Below are 23,803 nucleotides of genomic sequence, written 5' to 3'. Positions count from 1 at the left end.
CTAATTATAAAGATCACAGGCTTCTGCTACCAGTTTCCTTAACTTGTGGGAGGGAAGTAGTAAGGGCTATGGCTTTGATAGATTCCGGTGCTGCTGAGAATTTTATCGACCAAGCCTTTGCTAGTAAAAACAATTTCCCATCTCAGCTAAGGGAGACACCCTTGGCTGTTGAGGCCATAGATGGTAGACCACTACTAGACCCTGTTATCTTTCGTGAGACCATACCCATTGAGTTAAATGTTGGTATCCTACACGTGGAGAATTTATCTCTTCTGCTCATTTCGTCTCCTTCCGTTCCCATAGTTCTGGGGTACCCATGGTTGAAAGAACATAACCCTATTATCAATTGGGAGTTAGGGGAGATACTCTCGTGGGGCCAGGGCTGCCAGGATCGGTGTTTGTGCAAGGTTTCTCCATTAGCTAATATTAACATACAGGAGAATCCTACTCAGTCTACAGAGAGACAAATACCAGACCTTTACCTAGACTTAAGGGCAGTGTTTGACAAGAAGAATGCCGATTCTTTGCCGCCACACAGGTCATTTGACTGTAAAATTAAGCTTCTACCCGGCACTATGCCTCCGAGGGGCCATGTATATCCTTTGTCTGTTCAGGAAAACTCGGTTCTAGAGGAGTATATTCGGGAGAATTTAGAAAAGGGATTCATCAGGAGGTCTTCTTCTCCGGCCGGGGCTGGGTTCTTTTTCATTAAGAAGAAGGATGGCACGCTGAGACCTTGTATCGATTACCGAGGCTTGAATAAAATAACTGTCAGAAATGCCTATCCTATCCCACTGATTACCGAGTTATTTGATCGTCTTAAGGGCTCCAAAATCTTCACCAAGTTAGATCTCAGAGGGGCTTACAATTTGGTGAGAATCCAGCAAGGTCACGAGTGGATGACGGCATTCAATACCCGGTATGGCCATTACGAATACACTGTTATGCCGTTTGGACTATGCAATGCTCCTGCAGTATTTCAAGATTTGATTAATGAGGTACTTAGGGAGTTTCAGCATGATTGTGTCATTGTTTACCTGGACGACATACTAATACACTCTAAGGAGATTGAGACTCACCATAGACAGGTCAGAAAGGTGTTACACAAACTTCTGCAACATGGCCTATACTGCAAATTGGAGAAGTGCAGTTTTGATCAGTCTCAGGTAGACTTTCTTGGGTACGTGATTTCTGGGGAAGGTTTTAAAATGGATCCTGGTAAACTCCAATCTATTTTAGACTGGCCTTTGCCCAAAGGACTCAAGGCTATCCAAAGGTTTATTGGTTTTTCCAACTACTATAGGCGCTTCATTAAGGGTTACTCCTCTATCATTGCGCCTATTACCAATATGACCAAACAAGGGGCTGATACTAAGTTCTGGTCTGAGGAAGCTCTTGGTGCTTTTAAGACTCTCAAGGAACTTTTTGCCTCAGCTCCCATTCTAGTTCATCCTGATACGACTCTGCCTTTCTTGCTCGAGGTCGATGCTTCTGAGACAGGAGTTGGGGCTGTTCTGTCTCAAAGGTTAGGGGTGGATAAACCGTTACACCCTTGTGGTTTCTTCTCTAAAAAATTTTCTGGGCCTGAGAGCAGATATGACATCGGGGAGAGGGAACTGTTAGCGGTCATTAAGGCTTTAAAGGAGTGGAGACATTTACTGGAAGGGACACTACACCCTGTTACTATTCTAACGGATCATAAGAACTTGTCTTATATTGGGGAGGCGAAGCGCTTGTCCGCCAGGCAGGCTCGCTGGGCCTTGTTCCTCACTCACTTTAATTATGTACTTACGTATAGACCTGGTTCTAAGAACTCTAAAGCCGATGCATTGTCTCGTCAATATGAACCATCCACTATAACTGAACCACTTCTGTCCTCCATAGTTCCTAAGGGGAATATCATCGCGAACACGAATCTCAGGATTCACTCTCCATTGCTTTCTGAGATCATGAAGTTTCAGCATTTGGCACCCAAACAGACCCCTGGGGATCGACACTTCGTTCCTGCCGCTCTCCAACTGGAGGTGCTACGCTGTCTCCATAACAGCAAGGTGGCTGGGCATCCTGGCATCCGCAAGACTTATGCGCTGGTCTCTAAAGATTTTTGGTGGCCTGACTTACGCAAGGATATTAAAGAATTCATCGGGGCATGTGAAGTTTGTACCAAGACCAAGCTACCCCATTTGCTTCCATGCGGATTTCTGCACCCTTTAGAGGTTCCTGAAAAGCCTTGGTCCTGCCTGGCAATGGACTTCATTGTTGATTTGCCTATCTCTAAAAAGCAGACTGTCATCCTCACTGTGGTAGACAGATTTACTAAAATGGCTCACTTCATTCCCTTACCTAAACTCCCATCTTCGCCCGAATTAGCGGAGATATTCGCCAGGGAGATTTTCCGTTTGCATGGGATATCTTCCCAGATTGTCTCTGACAGAGGCTCCCAATTTGTTTCCCGTTTTTGGAGATCATTCTGCTCCCAACTAGGCATCAAATTGAATTTCTCCTCTGCCTATCATCCTCAGTCCAATGGAGCTGCTGAACGCACTAACCAAAAAGTTGAACAATATTTACGTTGTTTCGTTTCAGAACACCAGGACGATTGGGTCGGTTTGATTCCTTGGGCGGAGTTTGCACATAACAATCTCATTTGTGATTCTACGCATTCTAGCCCTTTTTTCTTGAATTATGGCTTTCATCCTTCCATCCTTCCTTCGGAGTCTTCTTCTCAAGGGATACCGTCGGTGGATGTTCATGTTGCCAATTTAAGAAAGTTGTGGGATCAAACTCGACAAATCCTTCTGCACAATTCTACGCTGGTTAAAAAACACGCTGACAAACGTAGAAGGGCAGCACCGGTGTTTGTTCCAGGCGATAGAGTATGGTTAAGTACTAGAAACATTCGGTTAAAAGTGCCGTCCATGAAGTTTGCTCCTCGATATATTGGACCTTACAGGGTACTGTCTCAAATTAACCCAGTTGCGTATCGTTTAGCGTTGCCTAATGCCTTACGCATTCCTAATTCATTTCATGTTTCCTTGCTAAAACCATTAATATGTAACAGGTTCTCCTCCACGATCGCCCCTCCCCGCTCAGTTCAGGTGGAGGGTCAGGAGGAGTATGAGGTCAATTCCATCGTTGATTCTCGAATCTCCCGGGGGAAACTGCAATATCTGGTCGATTGGAAGGGTTATGGTCCTGAGGAGAGAAGTTGGGTACCTCAGGAGGAGGTGCATGCTCCCCGTCTCCGCAGGGCGTTTCACTCTCGATTCCCTTCTCGCCCTGGTGTATTCCGCCCGGTGGGCGTATCTGAGAGGGGGGGTACTGTCGGGGTACCTGTGGTCTCTACCTCCGAAAGAGGTAGAGACTTAGCTGTTCCTCCATCCAGACGGCCTGATGGCTCCCTTCCCCACGGTCTATCCGGTCATGCAAGGCCGGCCGCGAGGGAGTGACTGCCTTTTACAGCATCTAGGCAGGAAGTTGTCATCAGGACACTCCTCCGGAACGACCTGTCACTCAAGTGCTGCAGGACCAATCAGGACGCCTTGGAGGCGTGGTTACTGCTCTGAACAGGGTATTTAACAGAGCTTCTTTCATTAGCTCATTGCCCTGTCGTGGTTCTAGCTTGTTCTAGTCACTCAGTGCTTGTGTATTCTATTATCCCTTTTGGTTTTGACCCGGCTTGTTTACCTTACTCTGCTTATCTCTGTTACCCTTGATTCGGCTTGTCTCTCGCTTACCTTTCTTCTGTTACCCTCGACCTCGGCTTGTCTTTGACCATTCTATACTGTACTACTTACGTTAGTCCGGCCATTCTAAGGTCCGGTATACGTATCTGGCTACTGTTTGTACTCTGGGTGTTGGATCCCTGTCCCGATCCTGACAGTTGCATTTTCAGTTTAATTTACGGAAACCACTTGAAGCATGTGTTGTGATAAGCTATTTCAATTGCTTTTGTTTGATTTGTTCATTACAAACAGCTTAAAGTCTGTAAAGTTTGACAATAAACTTGATCTTCAATGGGGGTTAAATAATTTTGATTACAACTGTATATATTAAATCAATTCTCTGTTAGCAAATTAAGGAGTATGAAAAAGCAAGCCTAAGTGTATCATGTTCTCATGACAATGCACAAATCAGCAAAAAATAATCATTTAAAATTACTGTTACAGCACCCATTTAAAAACTCTGCTCGTCATTGAAAGTATAAGAAATATGATTTTTACACATACGTCTACAGGTAATGTCTGTTTCAGCTGTTATATAATGTTTATTTTTGTAGTGTCTCACACCTTTATTATTTTCCAAGTTGAACCATTAACAATGGCAACGAGACTAAAATTACACCTTTCATCTGGTGTCCAGCATCGTTTTTGACATTACCAGCTCAGGAAAAAAGGTTCTAAGTCTTTGTTAAGCAGTCAAACTTAAAAGAATACTATAGCATTAGGGAAACTAAAATATGTAAGTGTCCAATCCAATGCTTCCCCAAAGGAATACTTTGGGAGGCTAGTGCAAAGGCATGGCAAATCACAGTGCTGAGCCAATCCCTAGGAGAGCCACTTCATCTATAATTTAACTTGGTTATAGCTGACGGTCTTTCCGATAGCCACTAGAGGCGTGTTAACCCTGCAATGAAAAAATTGTGGTTCTTGCAAAACGACAATGTATTATTTGCAGGACTAAAATGAAAGGGGCATCGCACTCATACCACGTCATTGAGATGAAGTGGTCTTGGTGCCTATCGAGTACCTTCAAGCAATTACATTTATCAACACATTAATTGAACCATCTTTAATTATTAATTTTAACAGTCAACATTGCTTAATATAAACACATTTCAACAAATTAAGGAATACCTTAAAACTTATCAAACTTAACAATGCTCAAAACACTCATACACAATATGATATTTAACCCCTTAATGCCGTTACGGGGTTCTATGCCGTCCCGCATTAAATGGGCTTTAAAGCCATAGCGGCGGCATAGAACGCCGTAACGGCTGAAGCCCCTGGAGCGCCCGGTATACTCACCTTCCCGGCGCTCCGCTTCGGGAGGACTGCCTGACAGCCCAGGCAGCCCTCCCATGGCAAAAGAAGCCCCCGGGGGCAATGTGATCGCTCTCAAAGAGCGATCACATGGCCCCCTATAGCTGGCTGTGGATCTGCCGGCAGGGGGACTGTCTGAAATGTCAGACAGCCCCCCTGCTGGTGGGAAGTATAACAAAATATATATTAGACGTGTAAAATTAAAATAGAAATGTATTTATACATATAATATTTGTATATATATTATATGTAAAATTAAAATAGAAATGTATTTATATATATATAATATATATATATATATACATATTATATATATGTAACGTCATACAAAGTGTATTTTAATATTAATATAAGTACATATATTAGTATTAAAATACACTTAGAATGACGTTACATATATATATAATATATATATATATATTATATATATATAATAGATATATACACACATATTATATATATACGTATAATTACAATAATAAATAAATAAAATAATAAAATAAATAAAATATTGAAATAAAATGTAATATAAATTATATATGCATATGTAATTTCATTGTAACTGTATTTTGTTATTAATATATATATATATATATATTGGTACCAAAATACACTTAGAATGACATTATTTATATATATATATATATATATATATATATATAAAATACAAATAACCGCAAATATATATATATATATATATATATATATATAAAAATACATATAATTACATAAAAGATTACATTAGTATACACATAGAATTTAAATACTTATAAATGCATATATATTAAAATTCTACATGTATATTTAAGTATTTAAGTATTTAAATTTAATCTTTTAACATAATTATGTGATTTGATTAATTAGTGGCTACTAAAAGAAGACTAAACATACCCCACTTTCAATACCTTGGGTTGTCTACTTTTTCAAATGGTATGCCATTATGGGGGTAATTCTCATTCCTGGGCTACCACACCATCTCAAAGGTAACTACTAATCTGGCAAATTTCAATTTGAAAATGGAACGTTCTATATTTGACCCTATAACTTTCCAAAACACAATAAAACCTGTTAATGGGGGGTACTGTTACAAATATGTGCTTTTTTGCAGTAAAACCTAACAGTATTATGACCTTCACAGCTAAAATGTCAGACAGAATTGTCAGACACAATTTTTTTTAAAAATCTTATTTTCTCACATTTTTTAAAATTTTATTCATAATAAATTATGTTCTATATATGCATAGTTAATGATAAATTAAAGCCCTGTTTCACCTGAACAAAATGATATATAATAAGTGTGGGTGCACTTAATGTGACATCAGTGAATTACGGTTGAACAGACATATAGCGCAAATTCCAGTTTTTGTTTACGTTTTGTTTTGATCAGAACGTGCACTATTGACTCCGTCCTGAAGGGGTTAAGGACAGAATCTTACACAAACACTTCCTATCTGATTGATTACAGCAAATACAGTACAACAATCCCTGTTAATAATGTAACAACTACACATTTCCACTGTCCACTTTAAACAGCCATAGTTATAATGTCAGTTTGGAACACAACAGGTTAATGCCACATTTTATCTGTGATCCTTACTACTATGTGGAAATCATACCGCCTGCAAAATCACAATTTTGATCATTAATCTCATTAGATATCATTATCTATAACAATCTTTGCATATTGATCTGGAGATTGTGTGATGAGCGAGGATAACAAAAGTTAAGTCTGGTTTTATAGTGATAATGATTTCTAACTTTGATAAATTGATTTTTTATTGTGATCCTGTTGAAATCAATCATACAATGCATGTTATTGTTATCAAACGAGAGATTGGATCAAGGACTTTGTGACCTAAATCTGCAGAATCTTTCTGCGTATTTATATGGATATTGTGCCTTATTTTTTTGCCCAAGAAAATAATCTACTAATTACCTTGATAAATTTGCCATTGCTTGTTAATTCTAGGTCTCAGTCATAGGCCTCATTTTAATCTTTTTGTATAAGCTTTTCAAATGATTACAATATATTAGAAAAAATGACGGATCTACAGAAGACCCCATTAAAAGTCGGTGGGAATTTATACATAAAAGATTTGAATTTTTTTTTTTCTAACAGATTGTACTCATTTGGAAAGCTTATCCAAAAATATTAAATTGAGGCCATAATCAGAAGCATGTCCCCAGGGCCGGCGCGTCCATAAGGCGGCACAGGCGGCCGCCTTAGGGCGCACCGGCTCTGGGGGCGCAAAATTCAAGTGACCGGCAGGAGAGAAGCGCTCCCTCCTGCCTGGTCACCTCCTGGATCCCCGGAGCGGCGCGGCGTGCGGCTGAAGTGGATTAGGAGGCGGCGAGGGAGCTCTGATCTCTCTGACCGGCTCCCTCGCGCGCCTTTTGCTGAAGACACGGGAGCCGGAATATGACGTCATATTCCGGCTCCCGCGGCATCAGAAAACAGCCTGCGAGGGAGCCGGTCAGAGAGATCAGAGCTCCCTCGCCGCCTCCTAATCCACTTCAGCCGCACACCTCCCAGCAGCCTCACTGGACCACCAATGAGAGACCCACGCCAGCACTCCAGGTAGGGAGGCTGGGTGGGAAATGTTAATTTAATTTATTATTAATTACTTTATTAATTACTGTGTGTGTGCATGTGAGTGTGAGTGTGTATGTCAGTGTGTATGTGTGTCTGTGAGTTTGTGTGTGTGTGTCAGTGTGTGTGTGCATGGGAGTGTGTGTGTCTGTCAGTGTGTGTGTGTGTGCGAGTGTGTCTGTCAGTGTGTGTGAGTGTGTATGTCAGTGTGTGTGTGCGCATGTCAGTATGTGTGTGTGTGTCTGTCAGTGTGTGTGTGTGTGCGCTTGTGAGTATGTGTGTCTGTTAGTGTGTGTGTAAGTGGGTCTATGAGTTTGTGTGTGAGTGAGTGTGTCTGTCATTGTGTGTGAGTGTGTATGTCAGTGTGTATGTGTGTCTGTGAGTTTGTGTGTGTGTGTCAGTGTGTGTGTGCATGGGAGTGTGTGTGTCTGTCAGTTTGTGTGTGTGTGTGTGCGAGTGTGTCTGTCAGTGTGTGTGAGTGTGTATGTCAGTGTGTGTGTGCGCATGTCAGTATGTGTGTGTGTGTCTGTCAGTGTGTGTGTGTGTGCGCTTGTGAGTATGTGTGTCTGTTAGTGTGTGTGTAAGTGGGTCTATGAGTTTGTGTGTGAGTGAGTGTGTCTGTCATTGTGTGTGAGTGTGTATGTCAGTGTGTGTGTGTGCGCTTGTGAGCATGTGAGTATGTGTGTCTGTCAGTGTGTGTGTTCCAGTATGTGTGTCTGTGAGTTTGTGTGTGTGTGTGTGTGTGTGTCTGTCTGTCAGTGTGTGTGTGTGCGCATGTGAGTATGTGTGTCTGTCAAGGTGTGTGTAAGTGTGTCTATGAGTTTGTGTGTGAGTGAGTGTGTCTGTCAGTGTGTGTGAGTGTGTATGTCAGTGTGTGTGTGCATGTGTCTGTCAGTGTGTGTGTGTTCCAGTATGTGTGTGTGTCAGTGTGTGTCAGTGTGTGTGTGTGTCAGTGTGTGTGTGTGCGCATGTGAGTATGTGCGTGTAAGTGTCTCTATGAGTTTGTGTGTGAGTGAGTGTGTCTGTCAGTGTGTGTGAGTGTGTATGTCAGTGTGTGTGTGCGCATGTGAGTATGTGTGTCAGTGTGTGTGTGTTCGAGTATGTGTGTCTGTGAGTTTGTGTGTGTGTGTGTCTGTGTCTGTCAATGAGTGTGTCAGATAAGTGAGTCTGGCTGTCAGAGACATCTGTGTGTTTGTCATTGAGTGTGTGTGACTGTCAGTGTTTATACACCCCTGACTGTAGCGTGGCCAAGCGGAGTGTACTTCTGTTTCCTGTACCTGGCAGGACTGACATGAAAAGCTCACTGTACCAGGATTCGCTCCGCTCAGCCACGCTACAAGAAAGGTAGGAGGCACACCAGGAAGGGGAGGGGACCACTACGGGGGTGGGTGAGGAGGGGAGAAATACCCTGAGGTACAGGAAAAGGAGGGAGGGGGGAAAGGAACACTAAGCGACAGGGAATAGAGGGGGGAGGGGAGAGGAACACTAAGGGACAGGGAAAGGAGGAGAGAGGGGAGAGGAACAGTAAGGGTCAGAGAAGGGAGGGGACCATTACGGGACGGGGAGAGGGGCTGGATGTGAAAGAAACACACAGCGGGGCTTGAGAAGGAAAGAGACACACACAAAGGAGCTGGGAAGAGTAAAAGACACAAAAGGGCTGGGAGAAAAGGAGTCACACAAAGGGTCTGGGAGGAGTAAGACACACAAAATGTGGGAGGATGTAAGAGTCATACAAAGAGGAGACATAGGAGACACACAAAGGCAAAAATAGGAGATAAAATATACTAAATGGAGTCAGATATTTAAAGACGGGATAAGAAACACAAAAGGGAGGTTAAGAGGCACACAGGTGCAGATGTTTTTGGGGGGCAGAAAAATGCATCTTCGCCTATGTACCCCAAATTCTTTGCACCGGCCCTGCATGTCCCAAACTATAAAATATATTCCCGAATGAAATAACTGAAACATTTACATGGTTGTGTGGTTATTGCTCCTTATTTAAGACTTTGCTCCAGAATAACATTTATTTTTGCCTTTATAAATCTCCAACATTATTAATTAACTGTACATTTCTTTCATAAGCACAAGCTTGTTCTAATCTTATTTTCTGGTTCCTGCTTAAAGTTCAATAGTATTCTCAAAGTAACAACAGGGCAGCTATCTGATCTATGACAAAATGTCAGTGAACTGGCACCCATACACTGAAAGGTTGACAGAACATCACCTTTATAATACAAGCTATGACATATATTATTTGGAACTCAAAAGTATTGTACAGACAGTATCAGCTACATTAGACATCAGGAACATCTATTTCACAAATGATGGCCCTGTCCCAGTGGCGTACACACAACCCATGGGGCCCCGGTGCGAAAACTGATCCGTGGGCCCCCCCGCGCGCGCGCTTACGCTGCGCGGGCAGGGGCCGCAACACATGGCGGCGGGCACCGGGTCGCAGGGCTGCAACCTGTGTGACCGCAGTATGTACGCCAGTGCATGCATAAACACATACAATTTAAGGACCACTACAGACACCCAGATCACATCAGCTCAATGAAGTGGTCTGGGTGCCAGGTCTCTAGTTTTAACCCTGCAGCTGAAAACATAGCCGTTTCAGAGAAACGGCTATGTTTCACTGAGGGTTAATCCAGCCTCTAGTGGCTGTCTCATTGACAGCCGCTAGAGGATTTTCTGCGATTCTCACTGTGAAAATCACAGTGAGAAGACGCTGAACGTCCATAGGAAAGCATTGAATAATGCTTTCCTATGGGCGGTTTGAATGCGCGCGTGGCTCTTGCCACGCATGCGTATTCGGAGCTGAGAGGCGGAGAGATTCCCAGCGCCAAGGGAGTCCGGCGCTGGAGAAAGGTAAGTGCTTAAGACACACACACACAGACTCTCATGAACAGACGCACACATTTACTGACAGACACACACTCAGTGACAGACATACATACACACTCACTAACAGATGCACACAAACATACTCAGTAACAGACACACACACTAACACACACTCTAACACACACACACACACACACACTAACATACACTCACACACACACTCTAAGACTAACACACACACACTCACACTCACACACTAACATACACTCACACACACTAACACACTCACTAACACACACTCACACTCTAACACACACTCACACACTAACATACACTCACACACTAACACTCACAAACACACACTAACATACACTCACTAACACTAACATACACTCACAAACACACACTCACTAACATACACTCACACTCACAAACACACACTCACTAACATACACTCACACTCACAAACACACACACACTCACACACTCACTAACACTAACATACACTCACACTCACAAACACACACTCACACCCTAACACACACTCACTAACACTAACACACTCTAACACACACTCACACTCTAACACATATTCACTAACACTAACATACACTCACACTCACAAACACACACTCACACTCTAACACACACTCACTAACACTAACATACACTCACAAACACACACTAACATACACTCACAAACACACACTAACATACACTCACACTCTAACACACACTCACTAACACTAACACTCACAAACACTTTTTTTTTTAAATCCCCCCAGCCTCCTTACCTGTGGGAGAGCTGAGGGGATTCCCTGGGGTCCAGTGGTGCTGCTGGGCTCCTGGGGGGCCGGTCACCCGGTGGGCAGGCAGGCTGGCGGGCGCGCGAGGGAGCACTGTCTCCTGGGTGCTTCCTCTTCAGCTCCCTCGCGCGCCGCGTACTGATGCCGGAGCCGGAAGATGACGTCATCTTCCGGCTCCGGTATCAGTGCGGTGCGCGAGGGAGCTGAAGAGGAAGCACCCAGGAGACAGTGCTCCCTCGCGCGCCCGCAGTACCGGCCAGCCGGATGACAGCAGGGCCAGCCTCGGGGGGCCCGGAGGTGGCCGGCTCCTGGGCCCCCCAGGAGAAGAGGCTGGCCCAGTGACATACATACCGGGTCGCAGGGCGGCCGGGCCCCCTGGTGGGCCGGGCCCGGTCGCAGCCGCGACCCCTGCGACCCCGGTATGTACGCCACTGCCCTGTCCAAATAACACAAAGCCAGGTGTTTGTGTTTAATAAACAATTAATAGATTACAATTCAGAGTTAAGCACTTTGTGTGTGCCTCTTGTTGTAGAAAATAATTTAATGGTGTTAATACATTTGTGTATATAGGCACACGGATGCACACGGATGCAGATGGCAGCCAGTTTGAAGCCGAGTTTAAGGTTCTCTACAAACAGGTTAGGATATCTGAATTATATATAGAATATTGAGAAGAACGCTAAATGGAATTTCTAACCTTTCTCAAAGTATTTGAAACCCTTGGTTAATGAGTAACTGTAGAAAACATTTGCAGCAGCATAATCAATTGATAAATCCTTGATACATATATTCATTATTTATATAGCCACATGAATATTAAACACTCACATCATTCCATCCCTAGGTCCTAAGAGTTAAATTGGAAGTCCCTGACAACATCGCTGATGACTTGTCTTTATCCACAGAGTCCAAGTGCAATCTTAAAGCAAGAAATGCATATTTTATATTTAACCTCCCATAATGTGTCCCTAACATGGTCTAAGGTTTTCAAACAGAACAATCACAGTATCCAACTTGATAGTCCAGTATCAATCCATTAATATGAGTAGAAATGTAGGAAAATTTTGAGGAACATACATTTGTTCCTCAGCTTAAACAAACCTGTACAAATGCATGGCCTTAGAAACCATCAGAAATACAGTAGAAATTATTTTACATCCTAGTGTTGTGGCTCATTCAACTAAGCAGGTACTTAAAGAGAACCGTGGAAACAGGGTTGTAATTCTGCATAAAACCAGGTTGTGTCCTAAAACCTAGGTAACTGGATGGAAGGACAAAGAGCACATGGTAGGGAAAATACTGCCAACGCATTGGGAAAAAAATGTTGGAAAGTGTACAATGAAGAAATAGAGGGCAGGAGAAAGAAACAGTTTCTAGGAGGGGATATAAACAAATGTTATGGGGAAAGAAGGAATTGAATGCAAAATCAAAGCAAATTTGCATGTCAGCAAAGGTTGATCTCCAACTTTGTGCTGTCTGATTTCAAGGGAAAAGGTGATGCAGGGAAGTAATCCATAGAAATGAAAATATGGTCTGATTTTTTTTTTTCGATTAGGATATTCATTTTGGATAAAATTTGTCCAATATGTTTGATTTAGGATTTCCATTTGGACAAAGGGAATGCTGCAACTACATGAAAATCTCTCCCAAATTTGGTATTATCTGCAATATGGCAATCCTACACAAGGATACCAGATTGGGGAGCTATCTACTTAACAGCTTAAAGATCACAATTAATTCAAAATATACAGGCATACCCCGCTTTACATACACTCACTTTAAGTACACTCACGAGTACAGACATTCCCGCGCCTCTTCTGTCTGTGAGTGAACAGGAAATGGAAGGTTCTATTCTCGCCCTGAGCAGCTCAGTTCAGTGTCATTGGGGCAAGAACTTTTCACACCTTCTGACATGGCACAGGTTAATCATCTCAGATGTATAATGTCTACTCCTAGCTGAACATATATATATATATTTTCTGCCCCTACATTGTCCATATTCTGCAATCGGCAGCCATCAAGTGAAAGGGTTTACCCTGCCATTTTCTATAACTATGACTTAGCAGCTTGCATTAGCCACAATTCTGAGGAGTCAAAGTTAAACCATAAATGCTTAAAGTGATGAAGAGGTGTTTCTAAACAAAGTATGTGAATAAACTGCTAACAAATACAAATTGGCACTGGATTAACAGAAAATGGCCCAGTGGGCAGGTTTATTTTACTTTTCCTCCCAGTTTAAGGTTGTCAGATGAGTAAAACATTAAAGATAAATGGTACAATCTGGAATGAGATTTCTCTTTTTACTGTAAATCACTGGAAATAAAATCACTGGAAATCTGCAGTTGCAGTATCAGTTATGCCTGTAAATTACTATTGCAATGCAATGCAGAAAGAAGAGCTTCTAGATCTTCCACCTCTGATGGAGGACTGTCCTCCTCTCCATGGCTGGGATCTTCCATATTCTCTACCTGCTCTGTATGATATTGTGTCCCGAAAAGATGAATAATCTGGATTTCATTTGGAACGAAAGTATCCTCTGGGTTAACGATCTTGTGGCAAAAAAGCTTTTTTCCATTCAGCAGCCCTTTCTATGCATTCATCTAGATTCTTTCCAAATAGCATATTTCCATGAAAAGGTAGGGCACATAGACTCATGGGCGTCCACCTGGATTTTTCAGCATGTTCTGCTAATTTGCGTGTGAGATTGAAAATACAGTGCAATACCGGCGCAGGCCAGAAGGTGGCGCTGTGTATGAAGAGAGAAAGGGCTAGGAAGCTGCATCGTATCCGGCAAGGAGCACAACAGGTAAAGTAGGAGAAGGAGCACAAATGAGCAGGAAGGGTCTGCAAGGAGCACGAAGGGTCAACATGGAGAAGGAAGGGTCTGCAAGGAGCAGGAAGAGTCAACAAGGAGCAGGAAGGGTCAGCAAGGAGCTGGAAGGTAAAGCAGCACAAAGGTAAAGTAGAAGGAGCAGAAAGGGTCAGCAAGGAGCTGAAAATGGCAGCAAGGAGCAGGAAGGGACAGAAGGAGCACAAAGGTGAAGTAGGAGAAGGAACAGAAATAAGCAGGAAGGGTCTGCAAGGGGCAGCAATGAGTAGGAAGGGTCTGCAAAGAGCAGAAAGGGACAGAAGGAGCACAAAGGTAAAGGAGCAGAAAGAATCAGAAGGAGCGCAAAGGTAAAGTAGGAGATGGAGCAGAAAAGGGTAGCAAGGAGCAGAAAAGGACAGCAAGAAGCACAAAGGTAAAGTAGGAGACGGCACAGAAAGGGATCAGAAAGAGAAAGGAGCACAAGGGGGAGCACAATAAGCAGCAAGTAGCAGAAAGGTAAAGGAGCCAAGGAGGAGAGAAGACAGTGTCAGAAGAAAAGGAAGACTGTGTCAAATGAAGGAGAAGAAAAGGAGATTGGAGCAGGAAGGACAAGTGAAGTGAACCCTCCACTTTATTCTGGACACCACATCAGAAGGCTTTGGTAGCTGGGCCTGGCATGGTAACTTTGGACCTTCTCATCTCCCCAGGTAAAAAAAAATATCAGTTTTAATGTGTTCACTTTTATTTACTGAGTGTCAGGAAGCACAGAGGGCCACTGGGGAGGGGTGTCGCTGATTGGCTAGAGCGGTCAGCTGGCACTCTAAGCCAATCAGTAGCTCCCCATTCATAAAAAAGTAAAACATTTTTATGAACCGGGAACTAGCGATTGGCTTAGAGCATCAACTGACCACTCTAGCCAATCTGTAGCACCCATGCCTGACGTCAATCTGCACTTTCTGGCACTCTGTTTCAGAAGCCGAATACCACTGAGCGACCTGGAAATCTGGAGCTGGAGGAAGCCTTTCGGGTTAAACCATCTGAGAGCGGTTTAACCCCTTAACGGAAAGAGAGCACCCAGGGACTTCCTGGCATCATAGCATTTTCATTTAGATGAAGTTGTTTTGGTGACCAGAATGTTCCTTTAATTCATGACACTGTAAAAAAGGGACCAAGCATGGATATCATTTCAATTCCTGCGGACGCCCATGCACAGACTGGATTTGAATGATGCATCAGCAGACCAGGATCGATCTGAGTCATAGTGCTCTTCTAGCTGAGACTGAGAGAGCCATGTTTCTTGCCAATGCTCTAACCATGTATACTGAGGATTCCAAAGTAAAGTCCACTGCTAGCTTTATGTTTTTAAGGCTGTCTAGAAGCGAGGATTTGCTTCTGGCCTCTTGAATGTCTTCCTTCAGATTTTCAATCCAAATCTTTAATGCTCTAGAGACTGATGTGAGAGCTACTGCTGGATGGAACCCTGTGCCTGCTGCAACATAGGCTTTAGAGAGGTGTAAGTCAATCTTTTTATCCATGGGATCTCTGAATGATCAACTGGTAGGGTAGTGTGTTTTGCCAGCCTGACCACTGCTGCATCTACCTTTGGAGCATAATCCCACATTTCCCAAATGGATAAAGTCGTGAAATTCTACCTTGTGCTGAAAATGTCTGTCTGTATTGGACCATTCATTCATAATTAAGTCCTTAATCGTATTGTGCACAGGAAACATAGCTCTCTTTCTCCTTAAATCTGCAAAGTACATGCTGGAAGTACAGGGTTCTTCTTTAGAAACTTCCTTTAGGCTTAAAGACTTTCGCACTCTGGATATTAGATTATCCACTTGAGCTGGTTCCAGAAAATCTGCAGCTTGAGGTTTTTCCTCTGAAGAAGACAATCTTTCTCTGTAGGATTCTAAATCCATGGATTCATCAGATGATTCTTCCTGTGAGTAGTCCAAAGGATCAGGGAGCCTTGGCCTTTTGCATGCTTTGCTTGCCTCTTTAATCCCTTGAGATACTGCCTGTTTAACCCCTTAAGACCGCAGGACGTTCTATGCCGTCCCCATTTTAGTGGGTCTAAAATCCGCAGGACGGCATAGAACGTCCTGCGATCTTATGTACTTACCCGGTCGCCGGCGATCGCGGTATGGGGGACTTACCTGGGAGCCCAGGGAGTCCCCCTCCGTCCTCTTCGGCCGCCCAGAGCCATGTGATCGCGAGGTCCTTGCGAGGACCCCGCGATCACATGGACGGCATAGCCGTCCAAGGCAGTGCCAGCAGGGGGAGTGCCTGTAATGACAGGTACTCCCCCTGCTGTCTGAAAATAAAATAAAATCAGTTAAAACAGTGTAAAAATAAGATTATATATACTTAGATCATATATATATTTATTATATATATGATCTAAGTATATATATACACATATACACACAAACACATAAATATACATACACTGTCTACGTGTATTTTAATATTAATATATACATAATTATATATATATTAATATCAAAATACATGTACAATGATATTGATTAAATATATATATAATTTTCATTATATATATTTGTAACGGATCGCCTGGCACCCCGACCGGGTACCTCCGTTAATGGATGCTCCTAGCGCTTCCTGAGGACTCCAAGCACTCTGGCAGACACCATAATCACCGAATCCGAGAAACCTTTAAATTCTCCCAAGCGTATGAATGCTGTAGACCATTGAATAGGAACCATACGAATAGGCTTGTACTCCTAGCAGTCAACTGGAACAGCATGCAATAAATCCTTCCCCCCCAATAATGAGACGACACATCACTTTGAGGGTAAAACAGGAACTCTGGACTGGCTCATCCAGCCTGGCTTTTATTACACTAATCCACATACAGGCCACACCCAGGGGGAGGCATAAAATAACCAATCACATACATGGTTCAGCCCACACATCCCCTCCCCTCAGATAACATTAAACCCAATTATCCGGTACACTTTTTCAGCCAAGTTCTGGATGTACCCCAAAACCCAGGGGTACACCTTTCAATCCAGCATCGCTGGATAGCCCTTATTCAGGGGGACAACATATTCAAAATTCAAGTAATTCGGATGAATGGTTCGTGAGATATGGGGTTCCAAAGATTTGACCGACCGCATGGGTAAAGTATCCGAAAACAGTTCCATGCATTTTGGCCCTGCGGTCGGTCACAAACAAGGGAATGAAAACAGGCGAATTGCCTGTGTTATAGAGCCTGGAGAGGGTTTGAATGAATTCCCTTGTTTATGGGGCTCTTTCTACCGAACGGCGGGTCATTCGGTAGTTTCCATACGAATTTCTGGAAGTATGGAGGTCTCAGCGGTGTTTGCCTAGTCAAGTGTCCGATTTTAGTTCCAGACACTCGACGGCAAAACACCGCTGTTCGGTAGTTTAAGATGGCCGCCGCCACGTGTTTGTTTCCCGAATGGCGGCCACCCAGAGGACAAAGAATACATTACACTGATTGCCAATTACCTGTTTGCAACATTGTTGCAAACGGTAATTGGAGGCACACTCATTCCTGGGTGGTCTGGTTGTTCGGTAGTTTCACTCAATATACTGAACAATCAGAATGCTGCATACAAATCACCCAGGATAAACTTAACACATCTATAAATACATATATAATATTACAGGCAGTACACTTGAATATGCTTCACAATCTTAAAGGGACAGTAGTCCCAAAAGTCCCAATATGTCCATAGATGCTGTTAAAAGGGCCAGTAGCAGCAATATACAGTACAATATGCCCCAAATAACCCAGGGGCCATAGTCAGTAGGTAGGAGGCTAGCAAACAGGCTTCTCCAGGGCCCAGTGGCGAGGTTGGTTTCGCCACAATATTTATATATAATAAAAAATAAATATATAAATACGTTAAAAAATAAAATTAAAAAATAATAAAATGAAAAAATAAATAGATAAAAAATATATAACCATGTGTAATTTCGTTCTAACTGTATTTTAAAATTAATATATATATTGATATCAAAATACATGTAGAACGAAATAATATATATATCTATATACATAAGTATATACGTATATATACCTATATATAAATAAAAATAATTTTTAAAAAATGATATATATATATATATACACACATATATATATATATACACATATATATATTTCTATAATTCTACGCATATATTTATGTAATAATTTTACATAATTAGGTCATTTTATTAATTACAATTTGCAGGAACTGCCTGACAACCCAGGCCGAAAGTTCAGGGAATTACATTTTCTAGCACTATCATGATAGGGAATAAATATCCACTCTCTTTTGTTTGTAATAAGCAAAAAATATACGACAGTAAAAATAATGGCCTACCTATAACTTTTGGAGTGTGACCTTTGTTTCTGCACAGATGCATCTGAGTCTGATGAGAATGATCCTCCTTTGTCCATTGTTAGCAATTAAAGAATTGCTATAATTGAAAGAATTAAAAATAATATACTAAAGCAGTATAAAATAAAATTTTAGAAAAAATGATGAAATATACCTTTAAGAAGGTAAAACACTTACCTGAAGCACATGAAATCCTGTATAATGAATTTCAGTCAAAACCAAGAAATCAGGCAATGCAGAAGATCTCTGAGGATTAAAGAACCTAAACGGTGTGCGATGTCACTAATGACATCACTACGCATGGACCCGTCGGAAGCCATGCACATGCGTGAATCGGCACTTCTGCGCATGAGTTGGAATTGCATGACACGAGCATTCATTCGCGCATGCGCAGTCCGTCAACCCGGACACCAGGAAATATGACGGCTCCCTATTGTCGGGAGCTGTCAAAAACAACAAGATATGACCCATAAATTGCAGCGATAAAACACGCAAAACACAATCTGGCATCCACATATATAGTCATACATATACTTATAATTATATAGATATATATAGTAAGGTGTCAGATAATTTAAAGAAATAGGATTGAATTTTGTCCATAAAGAAAATTCTTCTTGCCACTTCCTGCTACCTCTTGGTCACTGCAGGGAATCCATGTTATTGGCATTTTTTTCCCTTGCTACCCCTAGGGTCACTGCAAGTTTAACCCCTGGTCACTAAAGGGGATTTCTTCAGGGGGACACCTTTGCATAGGGCCGTGTACTGAAGACTTCCCAAGGGAGAGAGGCTGAACTCCCTTGGGGACAAGAAGGTAAAGACCCTCAGGTAAGCCAAAAAGAAAAATATTTATTAGTCCTGAAATGACTAGTTGTCCTATAGGGATAGGACAGGAACAAAAAGACTGAGGGAGGAGGGAGTATTTAAATTAGTTCCCATCTAAATAGGAATAGGGAGGAGCTACCCATTGTTGTGCTGTTGTGGCCAGGAAAATAATATATATATATATATATATATATATATATATATATATAAATATATATATATGTATATATATATATATATATATATGTATATATATATATATATATATATATATATATATATATAAAAATATTGAGATATACAAATATCAAAGATAAGAACCTTTGGAAGAGCTTTGGAAGTGCTTTTTTGAGGCCAGTCTGTTATCTACCTTAGTGTTCAAGTAGACAAAACTTTTAGTGCAGATGAGGAATTCTGTTGTTGGTGTCTCATATGAGATAAAACACAAAATAAACCACCAATAGTGTAATCCAGTACAGTATATACAATGTGTTAGGTCAAATTAAAAGAAAATACACTCACAGAGAGCGCTTCCAATCCGCTCTTAGATAGGACTCTGAGCGGTACAATCCTGGCTCAAGAATAAATCTGGAGCTGTCCTCTTTAGATGTTCACAATGTTATTTATTTATTATTCCTTTCCACTCGTTGCCTGTTGGGATTTTGGTTTACATTTCCTTTTCCTCGATGTATGACATTATTTCAGTGGTTTGAAGATGTTTGATCCCGTTCATGGTTCCACAAAAGAGAGAGGAAGTGACTACGGTTCTAACCCTTTGCTTTTTTTTCTATTGGTTATTTTGTTCTATGTGTTTGCTGCTGTTTTCGATGCAGTATAGAAACTATAGCAAATATTTGCCTCCTGTCCTTAATAAAATTAGGATAATTTCTTCACCTAGGCTAGAATAATCTGAAACTACTTCTTCGGATGCTGTTACTGTTCTGCAGAGGAAGGGTCTGCCTGTAGATGGGCAAACTAACAAAGCAATGCATTGGCAGGAATTAATTATTCATTTTTGTGTGTATTATCTAAATAATGCAATGGAAATAGTAGTAAATACATGTACTGTAGATGAGCAACATATTTTTTTTTTTTTTACTTCTGGTGGTATTAATGTTGGTAAAATACCTTCTTTACAAATATCTACAAGCAGTGTATTTGAGCTTTTTTAAAATATCTCTTTTTACCATACCAACAGTATGTCATAATCTAATATCTTCCTTCATGGGGATATTTTAGACCCTGAAACATTACAATGGAATGTAAAGTTACCATATAATTTCTAAACATGCGTAGCTCCAATTTGTGTGTGTGTGCATGTGTTTGTGTGTGGGTATTTCTAAAGCACATTCTAATATATTTATGCTGACTGGAGTATGAGCCTGCAACCGAACTAAGGAATATCAGCTTTCCTAATTAATAATAAGTTCATTTAAACTACTCCCCCACTTTTTTAGAAAGCTAATTTTGTCTGGTAACCTTTCTACAGAGGAAATAGTTTAAAAAAAAAAAAAAGGTGGACTTTTTTCCCCAGAATGAATCATATATCAATAAGACATAGCTAGATTTTAAACTCCTTGTTACACTTCAGACATAAATGTTTATGACTGGAGGGAAAGGAAGTAAATCACATTTATATCACTGTTTTCTTTTTTATCAGATAACTAATTTGACAGGCAACCAGGGAAAAATATATTTTTTTTTTTTGCTTATTCCACAACACTGCTCAGACTGTGATTTAATTTCAGTCGCTGGGAGGCAAAACACAAAAGCATATATTTTATTTCCAGAGTTTATATGAAAAAGTCCTATTTTTAAAGAGGCCCTTACTAATACCACAAAAAAAAAAAATATGCCTGAGGCTTTCCACTAAGACAGACACCACCCATCTCAGATACTAGCCATAATTTATTATGGTTTGCACAAGAACAAGGCTACATAACTGAGTTGCACTGCATAACTACTTATTTATATACAGTTTATGGCTTGTTGTTTGCATGACTGTAGTATACCCATTTGCTCCATTAGTGAAATTTCACATCAAACATCTGAAATACTGATATTTGCATTGGTGGCTGAAAAAGTTTAAATATGGCGAAGAGCTAGACTCTGCCACCTTATTTGTTGGAGTTTGTCTATTTAACCCCATGTACTAAACTCCCCATCTTATGATATGTCATGCCCTGTTTCACACCATAAATCTCTAAATGTATGGATGTGGGTAACAACAACCACCTTAAAGATGTCCAACTTCACCGCCCGATGCTGTAATCCAATAACAGCCTCAGAATATAGAACAATATGCAGACCTGTCATTTAAGGCACCCATGATCTGATAATCATGTGTGATACCAAAAATCCTGTTAGCACATACTAAACATATATGAGATATCTATACTAGGATCTTGGTCATTTTCCAAGAATGCCCCAAACTCTTGACATGATTAGTCTTGAGCGATCAATTAGTGGGGAATGGAGAAAACTACGGAACTAATCATGACAGACACAAAACATTGTTTTTAATAGTCACTTTTGATTATTCCTTACTATGTCTGATGCATCTGGTTTTGTAGAAACAATAAGTGTGGGTGACTATGGACCGCCTCCTCTGGATGGATACAAGGTTAAATAAGATAAATGTAACGCTAATGGTGCTTGGAGTGTTCCTTCAATGAGATATGAAATCCTGACACTAGTTCAAATGGTAAATGATATATATATATATATATTTCCAGGTCCCATCACTCTATGTTCCCGGTCTTTTTGTGCTCCGGTGCACAATCTCCAACCAAAATATTTATACCTAGTAGAGAGCACTCTGGAGTCTTGGTGAAGTAAATTCAAACTGCTGCTTTATTAAGCAAACACAGTGATAAACACAATAGTCGACATATCAGTCTATGCAGACTTTTGTACTGAAACGTCGACTATTGTGTTTATCACTGTGTTTGCTTAATAAAGCAGCAGTTTGAATTTACTTTAAGACTGCAGAGTGCTCTCTACTAGGTATATATATATATAATGAATACTGTACAGGTAAAAAAAAACCAGAGAATAATTATGATACTTTATTCCTAAAATCATAATATATATCACATACTACAAATAGAGTAGAAACGAACAAACAAACAAATGTGCAAAAAAACTTCACATCCTTAGAAAAACAACAATAAAAAATAAATACCATTAAGGGGAAATTAATTGTGCAGAAAAACTAAATTATGGCAATAAATGATGTAGAACGGCTGTTAGAATAGTATAAAAATCATAACCCGCATAAGCAAATAGTCTCACTGGACAATTAAGAAAAACATCAATCAACTTTCTATACAAACACTAATAACAAGTGGAAATGTGCAGCATTGCTTAGTAATAGACATAATGAAGTTCAAAGATTCACTGTGAAAATATAAACCTGAAATGAACCTTGACTGACCAGAGGATAGGGACTGAGAAAGCAGTGAGAAAACATACCTAGTGGGTCTCTAGTAACAGTAAAAGCAGAGGACGAGTATATGTGTTTGCTCTGCTAGAAAGCATGAAATTAGCATATAAAGCAGCTCACGAATGATAAATGAAAATGCTCATAAAATGTAATTAATTCAAAAACCATTTGTGTTTTCATTCATTTAATATTCTTGATACAAGTGCCCTTATCCAGCCCTACTTACATTAAAGGAACAGTGCAAGTACCATAACCACTACAATACACTGCAGTGATTATGGTGCCAGGAGCGTCCTGGTGCTCCACCACTGTAATTAGTCAAACCGTGTTAGAAAGGTTTGACTCCTAACTTGGGGTAAGGAAGGCAACACTACCCACAGCCAGTGGTGTATCCTGGTTATGTGCTGCCCTAGGCAGAACAAAACTCAGGTGCACCCCTCCTCCCTCCCCCCCCCACCCAACCCTTCCCCCCGTCCCGCCTTCTAAATACACACACACACACATTCACTGACAGATACACATAAACTAGCTAACAGAAACACACACTCACTAACAGACACACACACTCACAGGCAAACACACTCACACTAACAGACACACACAGTCAGACACACACACACACACACACACTAACAGACACACACTCACTCACTAGCAGACAAACACACACACACACACTAACAGACACGTACACACATTAACAGACACACACACAGTCAGGCACACACACACTTACACTAACAGGCACACACACACACAGTCAGACACACACATTAACAGACACACACACAGTCAGACACACACTCACTAGCAGACACACACACTCACACTAACAGGCAAACACACACACACACACAGTCACACACACACACTAACATTAACATATATATATATATATATACATATATATATATATATATATATTTTTTTATTATTTAACCTCCCCCCAGCCTCCTTACCTTTGGGAATGCTGGGGGGAAATCTCTTTCTCCCTGGTGGTCCAGTGGCTGCCGGCCGGGCGGGCAGGCTGCTGTGCACTGGCGGGTAGGCGGCTGGCGAG

This window comes from Pelobates fuscus, chromosome 1 (assembly GCF_036172605.1).
Source record: "Pelobates fuscus isolate aPelFus1 chromosome 1, aPelFus1.pri, whole genome shotgun sequence".
Classification (NCBI taxonomy): domain Eukaryota; kingdom Metazoa; phylum Chordata; class Amphibia; order Anura; family Pelobatidae; genus Pelobates; species Pelobates fuscus.
The sequence above is the reverse complement of the archived record's forward strand: the minus strand, read 5'-3'. Positions refer to the sequence as shown.